Below are 13,011 nucleotides of genomic sequence, written 5' to 3' on the forward strand. Positions count from 1 at the left end.
TTGAGGATTTTTGCATCTATGTTCATCAGTGATATTAGCCTGTAGTTTTTTTCTTTGTGACATATTTGTCTGGTTTTTGTATCAGGGTGAAGGTGGCCCCGTAGAATGAGTTGGAGAGTGTTCCTCCCTCTGCTGTATTTTGGAGGAGTTTGAGAAGGATAGGTGTTAGCTCTTCTCTAAATGTTTGACAGAATTCATCTGTGAAGCCATCCTGGGCTTTTGTTTGTTGGAAGATTTTTAATCACAGTTTCAATTTCAGTGCTTGTGATTGGTCTGTTCATATTTTCTATTTCTTCCTAATTCAGTCTCATAAGATTGTGCATTTCTAAGAATTTGTCCATTTCTCCAAGTTTGTCCTTTTTATCCGCATATAGTTGCTTGTAGTAATCTCTCATGATCGTTTGTGTTTCTGCAGTGTCAGTTGTTACTTCTTTTTCATTTCTAATTCTATTGATTTGAGTCCTCTCCCTTTTATTCTTGATGAGTCTGGCTAATGGTTTATCAATTTTGTTTACCTTCTCAAAGTACCAGTTTTTAGTTTTATTGATCTTTGCTATTGTTTCCTTCATTTCTTTTTTGTTTATTTCTGATCTGATCTTTATGATATCTTTCCTTCTGCTAACTTAGGGGGGTTTTTTGTTTTTCTTTCTCTAATTGTTGTAGTTGCAAGGTTAGGTTGTTTATTTGAGATGTTTCTTGTTTCTTAAGGTAGGATTGTATTGTTAGAAACTTCCCTCTTAGAACTGCTTTTGCTGCATCCCATAGGGTTTTGGTCGTCATGTTTTCATTGCCATTTGTTTCTAGGTATTTTTTGATTTCCCCTTTGATTTCTTCAGTGATCTCTTGGCTATTAAGTAGTGTATTGTTTAGCTTCCATGTGATTGTATTTTTTATAGATTTTTTTCCTGTAATTGGTATCTAGTCTCATAGCATTGTGGTCGGAAATGATACTTGATACAATTTCAATTTTCTTAAATTTACCAAGGTTTGATTTGTGACCCAAGATATGATCTATCCTGGAGAATGTTCCATGTGCACTTGAGAAGAAAGAGTATTCTGTTGTTTTTGTATGGATTGTCTTATAAATATTAATTAAGTCCATCTTGTTTAATATATCATTTAAAGCTTTTCTTCCCTTGTTTATTTTCATTTTGCATGAACTGTCCATTAGAGAAAGTGTGGTGTTAAAATCCCCTACTCTTATTGTGTTACTGTCGATTTCCCCTTTTATGGCTGTTAGTATTTGCCTTATGTATTGAGATGCTCCTATGTTGGGTGCATAAATATTTACAATTTTTATATCTTCTTTTTGGATTGATCCTTTGATCATTATGTAGTGTCCTTCTGTGTCTTGGAGTCTTTTTTTACCTCAAATTAATTTTGAGATTTACCAGATTTACCATCTCTCCTTATAAAAGAGAGGTTAAACTAATTAGGCTTGGGACTTCCCTCGTGGTCCAGTGGTAAAGAATCCACCTTCCAAGGCAGGGGACGTGGGTTCGAGACCTGGTTGGGGAACTAAGATCCCACATGCCGTGGGGCAACTAATCCCGCACACCAAAACTACTAAGCTCCCACACCTCAATGAAAGAGCCTGCATGCCGCAAACTACAGAGCCCACACACTCTGGACCTGTGCCACAACTACAGAGCACACACTCCCTAGAGCCCATGCACCACAACTAGAGAGTAGCCCACGTGCAGCAACGAAAGATCCCTCATGCCTCAACAAAGATTCCGCATGCCACAACTAAGACCCGATGTAGCCAAAATAAATAAATAAACATAAATTTAAAAAATAAACGAATTACACTTTTTTGGTATATTGCATTACATGAAAAAAATTGTCAAGTAAGAAGTGATGGTACACCTTCTTAAGGTTATATGTATATGGATATATACGTTATTAATACAGGTATTTTAGAAATCATGTTAATTTTATAGATACTTGCCAATATTCTCCTTGCCCGTTTATTATGTTAAAATGATGTATACCACAAAATAACTAAATTTCCTTAGCAAATCAACTCTCATCAGATTTTTAACCATGGTCATTTTAAGTCATTTTATTCACAGATCTTTATGGTTTTACTGTGACACTTTCCTGAAAGCTTTTGCTTTGTTTTTAGAAAGATTCATGGAAAGAACTCTGACAAGTACTCTAGAAAAAACATTCCTGATAACTAAGATCATACCATTAAACTAGCTAAGAATGTCCAGAACTAATGAGGAACATAATGTGTCTATTAAATTGCTAACCCAAGATCAACCAGAATAAGAACTAATTTTAGGAGACAGAATGGACTGATGATGAGTATAACTTTTTTTAAAAATTATTTATTTATTTATGGCTGTGTTGGGTCTTCGTTTCTGTGTGAGGGCTTTCTCCAGTTGCAGTGAGCGGGGGCCACTCTTCATTGCGGTGCGCGGGCCTCTCACCATCGCAGCCTCTCTTGTTGTGGAGCACAGGCTCCAGACGCGCAGGCTCAGCAATTGTGGCTCACAGGCCCAGCCGTTCCACGGCATGTGGGATCTTCCCAGACCAGGGCTCGAACCCGTGTCCGCTGAATTGGCAGGCAGATTCTCAACCACTGCGCCACCAGGGAAGCCCAGAGTATAACTTTTTGATGACTCTTTGTTTGAAACATTGCTGGTTCTTTTAATGTTTTGTTTCTGGGTTTTAAGGAACCTTTTTTCTCTTTTTTTCTCAAGGTAAAGTATGCCTTTGTGGAACAAAGATAAAACAATTATTTTTTCTCCCTATCTGATCCCTCCAGCATTGGGTACTCTTAGTGAGTATTCTTATTTTTATGGCAATATAGTTATTTGCGTAAGTCCAATAAGAATTTGTTCTCCTTGTAACAAGACACAATTGGAAAATTGGTTATATTACCAAGGCTTTGACTGGAAATATCATATTTGAGATTGATGAACATAGAATAAAATATGACAAGACAGCTTTACGGAATTAAGGTTGATTTCACAGAGCCAATAAAGCCCTTGGATAAAACAGCCTGGTACCTTGCTTACAGGTTTCCCAAAACCTTACCAAGTGAGTAAGGAAAGTAACTTTCTAGCAGGTTCAGAACCCTCAGGATGTTTTGAGGACATCAAGAAGAGAGAAATTCACCCAATTCTAAAGATACTGCAAGCAAAGTCTGATGGCAAGTTCTTGGTTTGGCCCCCTAGCCTCAAGAGGCTTTTAAACTCTTATCTGACTTCCTTATGAAAAGTTCCAGTAAAGCAAACCCATAAAAGCCTAAACGGTCAACAACAATTGTGTTGCATTTGTGTAACTAATCAGGCCAGGTTTAATGAGACTAGAATTATTTTTCAAACAAACTAGTCTTACTTTGATTATCTTTGATAGAAATGGGAGCTATTATAGAAAGAAAAATTATAGTTCAATGGAAAACTGTAGCACACCCTTGTGGGTACTGAATTCTAGTTCTGTTCATTATCTTTAAGGTTTTGTTATCAATCTGTAAACTGGACTGGATTCTGAATTATTCTAACTTCCTCTAATATCTGGCTATGACTCTTCAAATTAGTTTTTCCAATTTTTCTCCCACTCTTCTGACTTGGAATCACTAAAAACAAAAACTGCCCTTTTCCTCAAGCCTTGCAAGCTGAAGATGGACAACTTGATATAAACTTGAGAGAAATCATAACAAACAGGTCATATCTCCGGACAACCTTTGTACCTGTTGCTGTGACGGCCACTCAGAAAGTTCACTGGAATACCTGATGTCATTACCAGAGACATTCAAACTACAAACCAAAAAAATCTGTCAGATTTCCACTGCCTGACCTTACTCAATCTGAAGGTGTTTTCAGCTCAACATCTAGAAATCTTGAATGGCAGTCCTCTGGACTCAAAAACTGAATTTACATTTTGTTCTAACCAATAGTTAGAACAGTTGGAAATGTTCTATGGAAATGCCCAGTGTCACCTCAAATTGGCACTTGCCATCTACCTCTACAAGGATTAAATTATGAGCCATTGCAGCTGCTGACTTTCAACACCCCCTGAAAGGAGTTCAGGGTGGAGATCAGAAATGAGGCACTCTGTGCTTTGGAAAAAAACCGGCAGAACAGGTCTTCAGATAGCTAGATATTTTCAGGAGACGATTTTATGAGCCCAATTCTTGCATCTCTTCATATCTAGAAAAACACTAAAATCCTTCATGGTGACATCTGCTCCTCGTGACTAGCAGAAACCTTCTGCAAAAAATAAGTGCTTGATTGCATGTATGCCCCCTTCACCAAAATCACATATATACTGACCTTCCCCCCTACCTCTTTGTAGCAGTTTCTCAGAGCTATCTGAAATGCTGTCTCCTGGGCTATAGTCCTCATTTTGCCTCAAGTAAAACTTAACTCACAACTCTCATGTTGTGCATTATTTTTCAGTCTACAGTGTGGTGACCACAGAGAAGGGACCCAGAATGGACTTCTCTCCTTTGCCTGAACCCTGAAAGGAAACAGAGCCTTGGTACCCCTTGCCCCCATCCACCTCCTCGGAGAGTCCAGACGAATTTGGGTAAGTCTCCCCTGGTTCTCTGATCTCCTGTATTAGTTGATGATCCTGAGTTTTATTTGGCAGTGTATAACAGGTACCTGCCTCCCCCAGTTGAAAGATACCGGGGAATAACCACTCAGGTGAAAGGTATTGAGAGAGGCCTGGTTGAAAGATACCAGGGTTTACTCAGTTTTAGGAGACTGAGTGGTCCGGGCTGAGTGGTTAGGTAAGAGGCTGATATGATGCTTTTCTTAAATTTGGCTGCCTTAATAGAATTTGTCAGGATAAAAATGAAGATATTACACGAGAGCTTTGCTCCAAAGAAAAAGGACAAGACTCCTCCTGGCCCGTGATGACTTTCTCAGGCAACTGAGAACTTTACGGAAGTGGTGGAGGCAGAGTCCTCATACTGTGCAGTGGTCCCAGGGAAACCCGCTCATTAATGAAAAGACTTGCTCATCCAGGGGTCACTATAAGAATTGGCCATTCAGTGATCTGAGAACCCATGGTGGTCTTAAACAACCCAAGGGAGAAACTGAGACACATAAGAAGGCTGAAATGACTGTACGGTGACACCTAGAGGAGTTAAGCTCAGAAGCAGCACACTGACCCACTACACAACTTCGTTAGTAAATTTTATCCCTGACAAATTCAACTTAAAATGAGAAATAGAATCTCTCAAGCACAGAAACGAGGGGCGTCAGAAAACCAACCTCTGAATAACACCCCAGATAGATTCATGTATAACACTGTACGGAGCTCATATTTGCAAGTACCTAGTTAATTGGGGAGATTATACTAAAGGAGATCTCAACCTAAAATGGCCAAATTGGGTTTCTTTTGTTATTCCAAAATTGACATTTTTGCACGCACAGTTAGAAAAAGCTGGCCCTAAGATTAAACAGACTGAATGGAATGCTTACTTTGATTGGTCTCTGGAAGCCTCTAAAAGAGGAAATGATAGAGTAACTTCTTTGTAGGAAACCAACAAGAAATTGCTTGAAACTATATTGGAACTAAAAAAGGCCGCTAGCACTGACTCTGTCTCTCCCTCTCCTCCTCCCACGTATCCTCTTCTATCCGAATTGTCTGGCCCAGATGCTATCTCTTCTCTTCCAACTCTTCTGTCTCCTGCTGCTCCCTCTTCCCCAGTAAAGGAAAAAAAAAGTGATTATAGCTCCCTTTAAGGGGAAACCTATTACAGTGAGAGGTGAACCATCCTCGGTGCTTACATACACTCCCTGGACCCGAGCAGAACTTAGAGCCTTGGTTAAGGAATTTCCCCATCCAAGTCAGGATCCATTGAGATTTGCTAAGGAATTTGAGTTAACCATCCAGACCTACAAGCCTGGGTTTTCAGATCTATATCAATTAATACAGCTATTAGTTTCTGAAAGCTAAGCAAGGGAATGGATAGAGAGAGCAGGATAGAAACACCCCCTAATGGATTTTGAATCACAGGCTCACACTAAATGCAAGGAATTAGCTCAGAAATTAATCGAACTTATCCCAGAGGGTTTTTTTTCCAAAAAACGTAGACTGGACAGAGATTCAACAGTGCAAGCAAAGATCAGATTAATCAATTCTGGACTATTATGAAAGATTTGAAAAAACTTTTAAGCAATATTCTGACTTGACACCTGAATCATTCTCTAACCACCAAGTTGATCCTTTGCTCAACTCTACATTTTTAAAAGGCTTAGATGAGGTTTTGGCTACTCTAGTCAAAAGACACAATCTAGGTTGGTCCCTGTTACATACAAACAGCCTTGTTACACAGGCTGACCAATTTTTCAAAACCAAAAAAAAAAAGAAAAGAGTATATCTATAAAAATTACGAACCTTCAATTATGCCAATTAAGTTCTCAATGCCAGTCAAAGGTTAACTGATCCCCATTTAATTCCCAACCAGTAGAGAAAGCTAGCTTGAAGGAAAAAAAAAATCTCTCCTGAATTCTGACCCTGGGGAAACAAGTCCTACTAGGAGAACTTGATTTTCTCTCCCTGTGCCTTGAGACCAGAGCTCTCAGGATCCCTTATCTTATCTAGATCACCTCTAATTGCTGAGACTGAGGGGAAAAAAAAAAAGGACAGAAAAAATTCTTTTTAAATTTAACTTTTTCCAACTGGTGAGTTTTATATTGTGATATGATTCATGACTAAGTTTAGAAAATGAAGCTATGAGATCTCTTGTTGTGTCTGCCTATATGTTTATGTGTGCATTATCTTTGTTTTTACCTTTGGATGGTATTATCAAAATTTGTGAGTGCTACTTAATTGGGTAAAAGGAAATTAAGCACTTATATAAATTCTCAAAAAGCCGGAGTTAATTTCAGATTCATGTGAACTGGGAAATATTCAGTATTAAATTAATACCTGGTGTTAATGTTTAACTTTGTTGTTCTAATTAATATAGACATGTCTTTAGAGTCACCAACATTAAGTATAATACTTTTATTGCACCTATTATTTAACTTTAATATAAATTAAATAAAATCTTGTTATACTTGTTGCAAATTTGTCATCAAGAAAAATAACTTGGTATGATGAAATTTCATACGTGTATTAAATGCAAATGAGATAAGGCTTTAGGTGAACGTTTTAGGAATAATTATATTTTAGGAATGCCTACTTAAGAATAACTTCTCCAGATATTTGACAACTTAATAATTTAGAGTTGTGCTAAATTACATTAAATGATGGAAGTCTGTTGAATAACTAGGTCATTTCCAAATAAAATAACTGAAACATTAATTACTGAACATTGGCTTCATTTTACAGAGAAACAAAATGTTTAGAACTTTTAAAAAAATTGTTTAGTGTATATATGTCAGTCCCAATCTCCCAATTCATCCCAGCCCCTTTCCCCCTTGGTAACCATAAGTTTGTTTTCTACATCTGTGGCTCTATTTCTGCTTTGCAAATAAGTTCATCTGTACAATTTTTCTAGATTCCACATATAAGCGTTTTATACAATATTTGCCTTTCTCTTTCTGATTTACTTCTCTCTGTATGACAACATCTAGGTCCATCCATGTCGCTGCAAATAGCCAAAAGGTTTAGAACTATTAATACATATGTTTGGTGCCACACAGATATTTTCTCTAAGAAACCATTTTACAAGAAATTATTATTTGGGTTTATGTTTACCAATCTACAGAGTGCTGATATAAAGGACAGTTCACGGTTGTTTATGGAAAGTAGGATGTGTGTTTTCAGTAAAGAAGGTATATTGTATTTTATTAAGGGAAAGGGAAGTAGGTCTGACTTACAGCTGGCCGTTTCTGGATGGAAAAATAAAGTGATGGATACAGAAAATGATGGAAGGTTTGTGGGAAATGGACCCTGAGAAAATAGTTTTGTGCATGGTCAGGACTGGCTAAATTTAGAATAAATTTAATTGAGTAAATGAATTTCAAAAAAGCTGGTGCAAAACCTGAATTTGGATTTTCTCTCTGTCAAAAGGGCAAGTTTTCTTATAATGTTGAACTGACTTTGATAACAGGTTTTAAGTTCTTTACCTTTTAAGTGATCTGTTCTGTATTTATCTTTGAAAACTTTTATTGCCACTTTGGCTAAGTGAATAAATATTGTTTCACGGTGACCTATGATCCTATCTGACTTAGTGTTCTAAACCCTTTTGATACTGTTTTATGACAGAACTTCCTAAATCAAATTCTAATGAAGTCCGTTTGACCTCTAGTTATCTTTGGGATGCTTCAAAGATCCCTAAGAGAGATATTAAACTAATTAGGTTCATTTGGTATTTTAAATTACATGGGAAGTATTGTCAAATGAGTAATAAATCTTCTTAGGTTATACTGTATGGTAAATATTACTAATATAGATATTCTAGAGTTCCTAGGAACTCCTATGGAGTTCCTAAATTTCTGACATGTCATGGTAAAATGTTATCAATCATAATTCTAGTTATTATCTTAAAGTACTGTAACCAAGTTTCTTTGTCAATTGCATTGTAATCAGATTTTAAACGTGCCTTCTTAAGTCTTTTGTCATTGTAGACAGTTATGGTTTTACTTTGATGCCTTTGCAAAAAATGCTTCCTCTTCAAGAAGATTTATAGAAAGGACTTTTGGATTAATACAAGTTTCTGACTTTCAGACCGTAATGCTGAGCTGGGTAAGAAATTGAAGAATTCTAATGGGAAACCTGATGGCTTCATAAAGCTGTTAACAAAAAGGATTAGTTACATAGGATTGAGTGAACTGGTGAATATGGTTATAATTTTTATGGTTTCTATATGAAAAATTACTGGTTTAAATCTGTGTTTCCCAGGTATAAGGAAACCTTCCCCTCAAACTAATCATAACTTACAGTAATCTGGTAAAGTATACCTTTATAAGCAGAATTGAAACATTTATCTTTTCTCTCTATCTGCTCCCTCCAGAGACTGGGAACTCTTAGGTTCCCAGTAGCTTTATTAGATAAATTAGGAAGGCTACCTCACTAACAGATACAGAAATCTCAAGGTATCTTGGGGACTTTGAAAATGTAGGAATTCACCCAGATCTGTAAAGCAAAGTCTGTGACAAGCCTTTGGCATGACTTTTTAGCCCTGAGAGGTCTTTTAAAAGTCAGTCTGAGACTCCTTATAAAAGTTTCAGCAAAGCAAAAAAGCCTATATGATCAATTATACTTATTTAAATCTTCAGGCAAAGTTTATTGAGACCAGACTTATTCTGCAAACAAAGTAGTCTTAATTCAGATATATTTGGGAGAAATTAGTATAATTTTAGAGAGAAAAAAGATTATGTTTCAATGAATGTTAAATCTCTCTTTTGTTCATGGAGGTCTGTATTTACTAAGACTCACTTCCTGGATAGTTCCATGCTGTTACATTATATTAATGTAAAGTTTAACTGAAGTATTAAAAGAACAGTCTAAGTTTCTGAAACTTAGCTCATTAATCTATCTTTGGATGAAGATCAGATGCCCTACGACCTGCAACCAGGGGATTATGCATACTGAAAAAGACATAATTTAAAGACTATCTCCAACCTAGATGGAAGGACCTTTATCAGGTACTCTTAACTAACTCATGTACAGTGAAACTGAAGGGAATTTACTCTTGGATTTATTCTCAATTACAAAGGGCCCCTACACTGGACTGGTCTATAGAGAGGAATGTTGACCTCAAACTCACCTTAAAACAATGCTCAAACAGAGGAGAAACTACACTCCTACTAGGACAAGAAGAAGATGACGTCAGAAGTAGACAGCTAGGCCAAGATCCTGGACCTGACTTGTATGATCATTTATAATGTTTTCTTGACTTCTTGGACCTTCGCATATGAATCAAATGTTTTTCTATCATGGGCCTGATCCTATGTTAGTTTTGAAAATCAATACAATTGTTGGGTTTGTGGTGGCCAATTACCTGTGTCTAGTACTTCTGGATTAACTTGGTGGATTTCTCCACTCCAAGGCTCTAACTGGATGGCCCTTAGGAAATTTATTCTAGAAGAAAGAAATTATAGTCCTATTCAGGCCACTGCTGGTATTACTATGTGGGATACCCTCAACTAGCCAATTAATAATATCTGCTCTCACCCTGGCCATAAATATGAATTCCCCTCTAAAGTTACTCAAGCTCAATCAGAGCAACAAGCAAAATTTCAGCCAAGGAATAAAACCTCCCACAATTATGGGATGGATTTACGTGGTCAACACCAGGCTATGGCCATTTGAGTTTTAAGGCCCCCGTTTATATTGCGAATAATTAAATTATACTAAGGATTACCAGCCTAGTAACATTGGAAATTGGGTTGGGAGACTTATGGACAGTGCCAATATATAATTACCCTGGAAAATAAGGATTGGTACACAACACACTAAATCAGAAGACCTGGGGATATACTGGGCTGCACCTAATGGAAATTCTTGGCTTAATTCTTACTTATGAGTTTAATAATACTGCTAGCTATGTTATTTGTATTTTGCCTGTTTTACAAGATTTTTGTTTCTTACATTACCAAATGTGTGACTGAGCCTCTGATAAAAATATATAGTTTTATATAAGATCAATTATTTGTAATAGTGTAACTCTAGATATGGGAAGATGCAACAAGAGGAAATTTTTCCTGGACCATAATAGATTAGTAAGACAGGTGGTCTAGAGACTTTTGGTCACTCTTAACAAGGCCTAGTCCAGTGATAGCAGATTGAGTGGCCTATCAGTGAAATCTTCGCCAGACTTGGGAATAAGTCTTCCTACCACCATGGGATGAAATGGTCATGAAATGCGTCCCAAAACATGGTCAAATTTATGACCATGAAGGGACCCTGTCACCCACACATTGGCACTTGCCACCTACCTCTACAAGGATTAAATTATGAGTCACTGCAGCTGCTGACCTTCAACACCCCTGAAAGGAGTTCAGGGTGGAGATCAGAAATGAGGCACTCCGTGCTTTGGAAAAAAACTGGTAGAAGAGGTCTTCAGATAGTTAGATATTTTCAGGAGACAATTTTATGAGCCCAATTCTTGCATCTCTTTATATCTAGAAGCACTAAAATCCTTCATGGTGACGTCTGCTCTTTGTGACTAGCAGTAACCTTCACTAGACTAGCAGAAACCTTCTACAAAACATACGTGCTTGATTGCATGTACGCCCCCTTCACCAAAATCACATATATATTGACCTTACCCCCTACCTCTCTGTAGCAGTTTCTCAGAGCTATCTGAAATGCTGCATCCTGGGCTATAGTCCTCATTTTTCCCCAAATAAAACTTAACTTACAACTCCCACGTTGTGCATTTTTTTTTCAGTAGACACCAGGGCTGAGACACTGACTCAATGTGTTATGGGACAATCTATTAACTCAGTTTCTGGGCTGTAAACTTCATGTGGAAGTTTCATATGGGGGAATAATGGGGTTCGGGACATTCCAAACTAAAATATAGTGCCTTGACATATTGAATATTTTAAGCTAAAGGAATTTGAGAAAATGGCAGAAGCACAAGGTCTATCTTACCTCGTCCTTTCCCCTTCTTCCCTGAAACAGGCCATAAAGCCCTCATGTGAGAGGTGTCCTTCCTATACGCAGAAGAAAGAAACATTCTTATCTCCAGAGACAAAGGGACATCAAGAAGATTCCAAACAAACAAGCCTTGCCAAATTTCCCCCAGTTTACTATAATTATTTCATACTCCTTAACCTATCATATTCCTCTATGGTTGTACATTCTTTATCAAATCTAGCATAAAATATGCATGTCTAACTGTTTCTTTGGGTCTTCATTTCCTTAGGAAATCTCCAGCGTTATGTAAAACTAATACTAAATAAATGTGTATCTTTTCACCTGTTAACCTACATTTGTCAATTTTCAGATACAGGCAGGGACCCTAAGAGGGTCAAGGAAAACTTTTTCCTCTCCTACAGGAGTTAGTACTCAGAAAACACTAGTCTGAGAAAGAAAGGAGGAATACCAAACTGGGTTTCAATCTAGCAACGTTGGTGCCCCAAAGAAAAGATAACAGAAACATAGAATTTAATAAAACCTTAAAATATAAAATGATTTAGGTGAAAGGCAAATAAAGAGGAGAAAAAGGGAAAGATAGAGAAGGGTGGTAAAGGGTTAAAAATCCAAGGAAGCTTGAGAGAATCCTACCTAAATTGCAAAACCATGTAACATTCATTGTCTCCTACTATTTTTCTCATTTTAATTCGCTGATGGGGAATAAAAGAAACTTTTAAGTGGTACTTCAAGGCCTCTCAATATCAACTGGATTAAAAACAGCATTTTTCTTTAAGTCTGATCTATTTTAATATCTATGTAGTCAAATTCAAAGTTCCAATTCCCTTTCTGGATCTTAGCAATGCATGAAATCAAACCCTCTAGACTCTGCTCTTTCTCTTGAGTGATGCTATAAATCTTACAAATATTTACTGGGTTGAAACCAAAAATACATGCTCAATAGCAGAACTTAGAATTTTTTCATTTCCATAAACCACCTCACCAAATCATTACCTTTCAGCTTGCAATTCCTTTGGTTTTGTGTCAGGAAAGGGCTATTGCTATTCTCTCTAACCTGTTCCCTTCCTGCCCAGTGAGGGAAGATAAAAGCAAGTTAGTGAGGCAGTAATTCCAATAACAAACATTTACGTGTCAAAAAACTTCACTGATTTTTCTTTGACTTTTGTTCTAATTCTACTTTGGCTAAAAGGTCCACTCTGTAAACTCACTTCAGAGTTATATCAAATAATATAAGGTCATTTATTTTCTTCTTCAACAATACACTGACAAAAGCTTTTGATTACTGCTGAACTTAATATCAAATAAAATTTATATTTTAAAATGTTAACAACAATTTTTGAAGAAATAAACCTCCCCAATATTTTTTGTAACCTAGTAATCAATATTAAAATTTAGTCTTACATGTAGACCTCTGTAAAATATTATTCAGTAAATCAAATAGCTAAATTTTGCCTGGGGCCATGATAACTTCCTGACAGATTATTCTTACTC

At 36.8% G+C, this 13,011-nt stretch overlaps 1 protein-coding gene and 1 pseudogene across 4 annotated transcripts in view; one reads left to right on the top strand and one right to left on the bottom strand.

Annotated features, from left to right (window-relative positions):
• Positions 1-13,011, bottom strand: part of SPIN4 (spindlin family member 4) — a 235,381-nt gene that overhangs the window by 83,842 nt on the left and 138,528 nt on the right. The gene's annotated exons all lie outside the window — the stretch shown is intronic.
• Positions 1-13,011, top strand: part of LOC309651882 (NADH dehydrogenase [ubiquinone] flavoprotein 3, mitochondrial pseudogene) — a 279,044-nt pseudogene that overhangs the window by 24,995 nt on the left and 241,038 nt on the right. The window lies entirely within an intron of this gene.

The sequence above is a fragment of the Balaenoptera physalus genome, assembly GCF_965194825.1.
Source record: "Balaenoptera physalus genome assembly, chromosome: X".
NCBI lineage: Eukaryota > Metazoa > Chordata > Mammalia > Artiodactyla > Balaenopteridae > Balaenoptera > Balaenoptera physalus.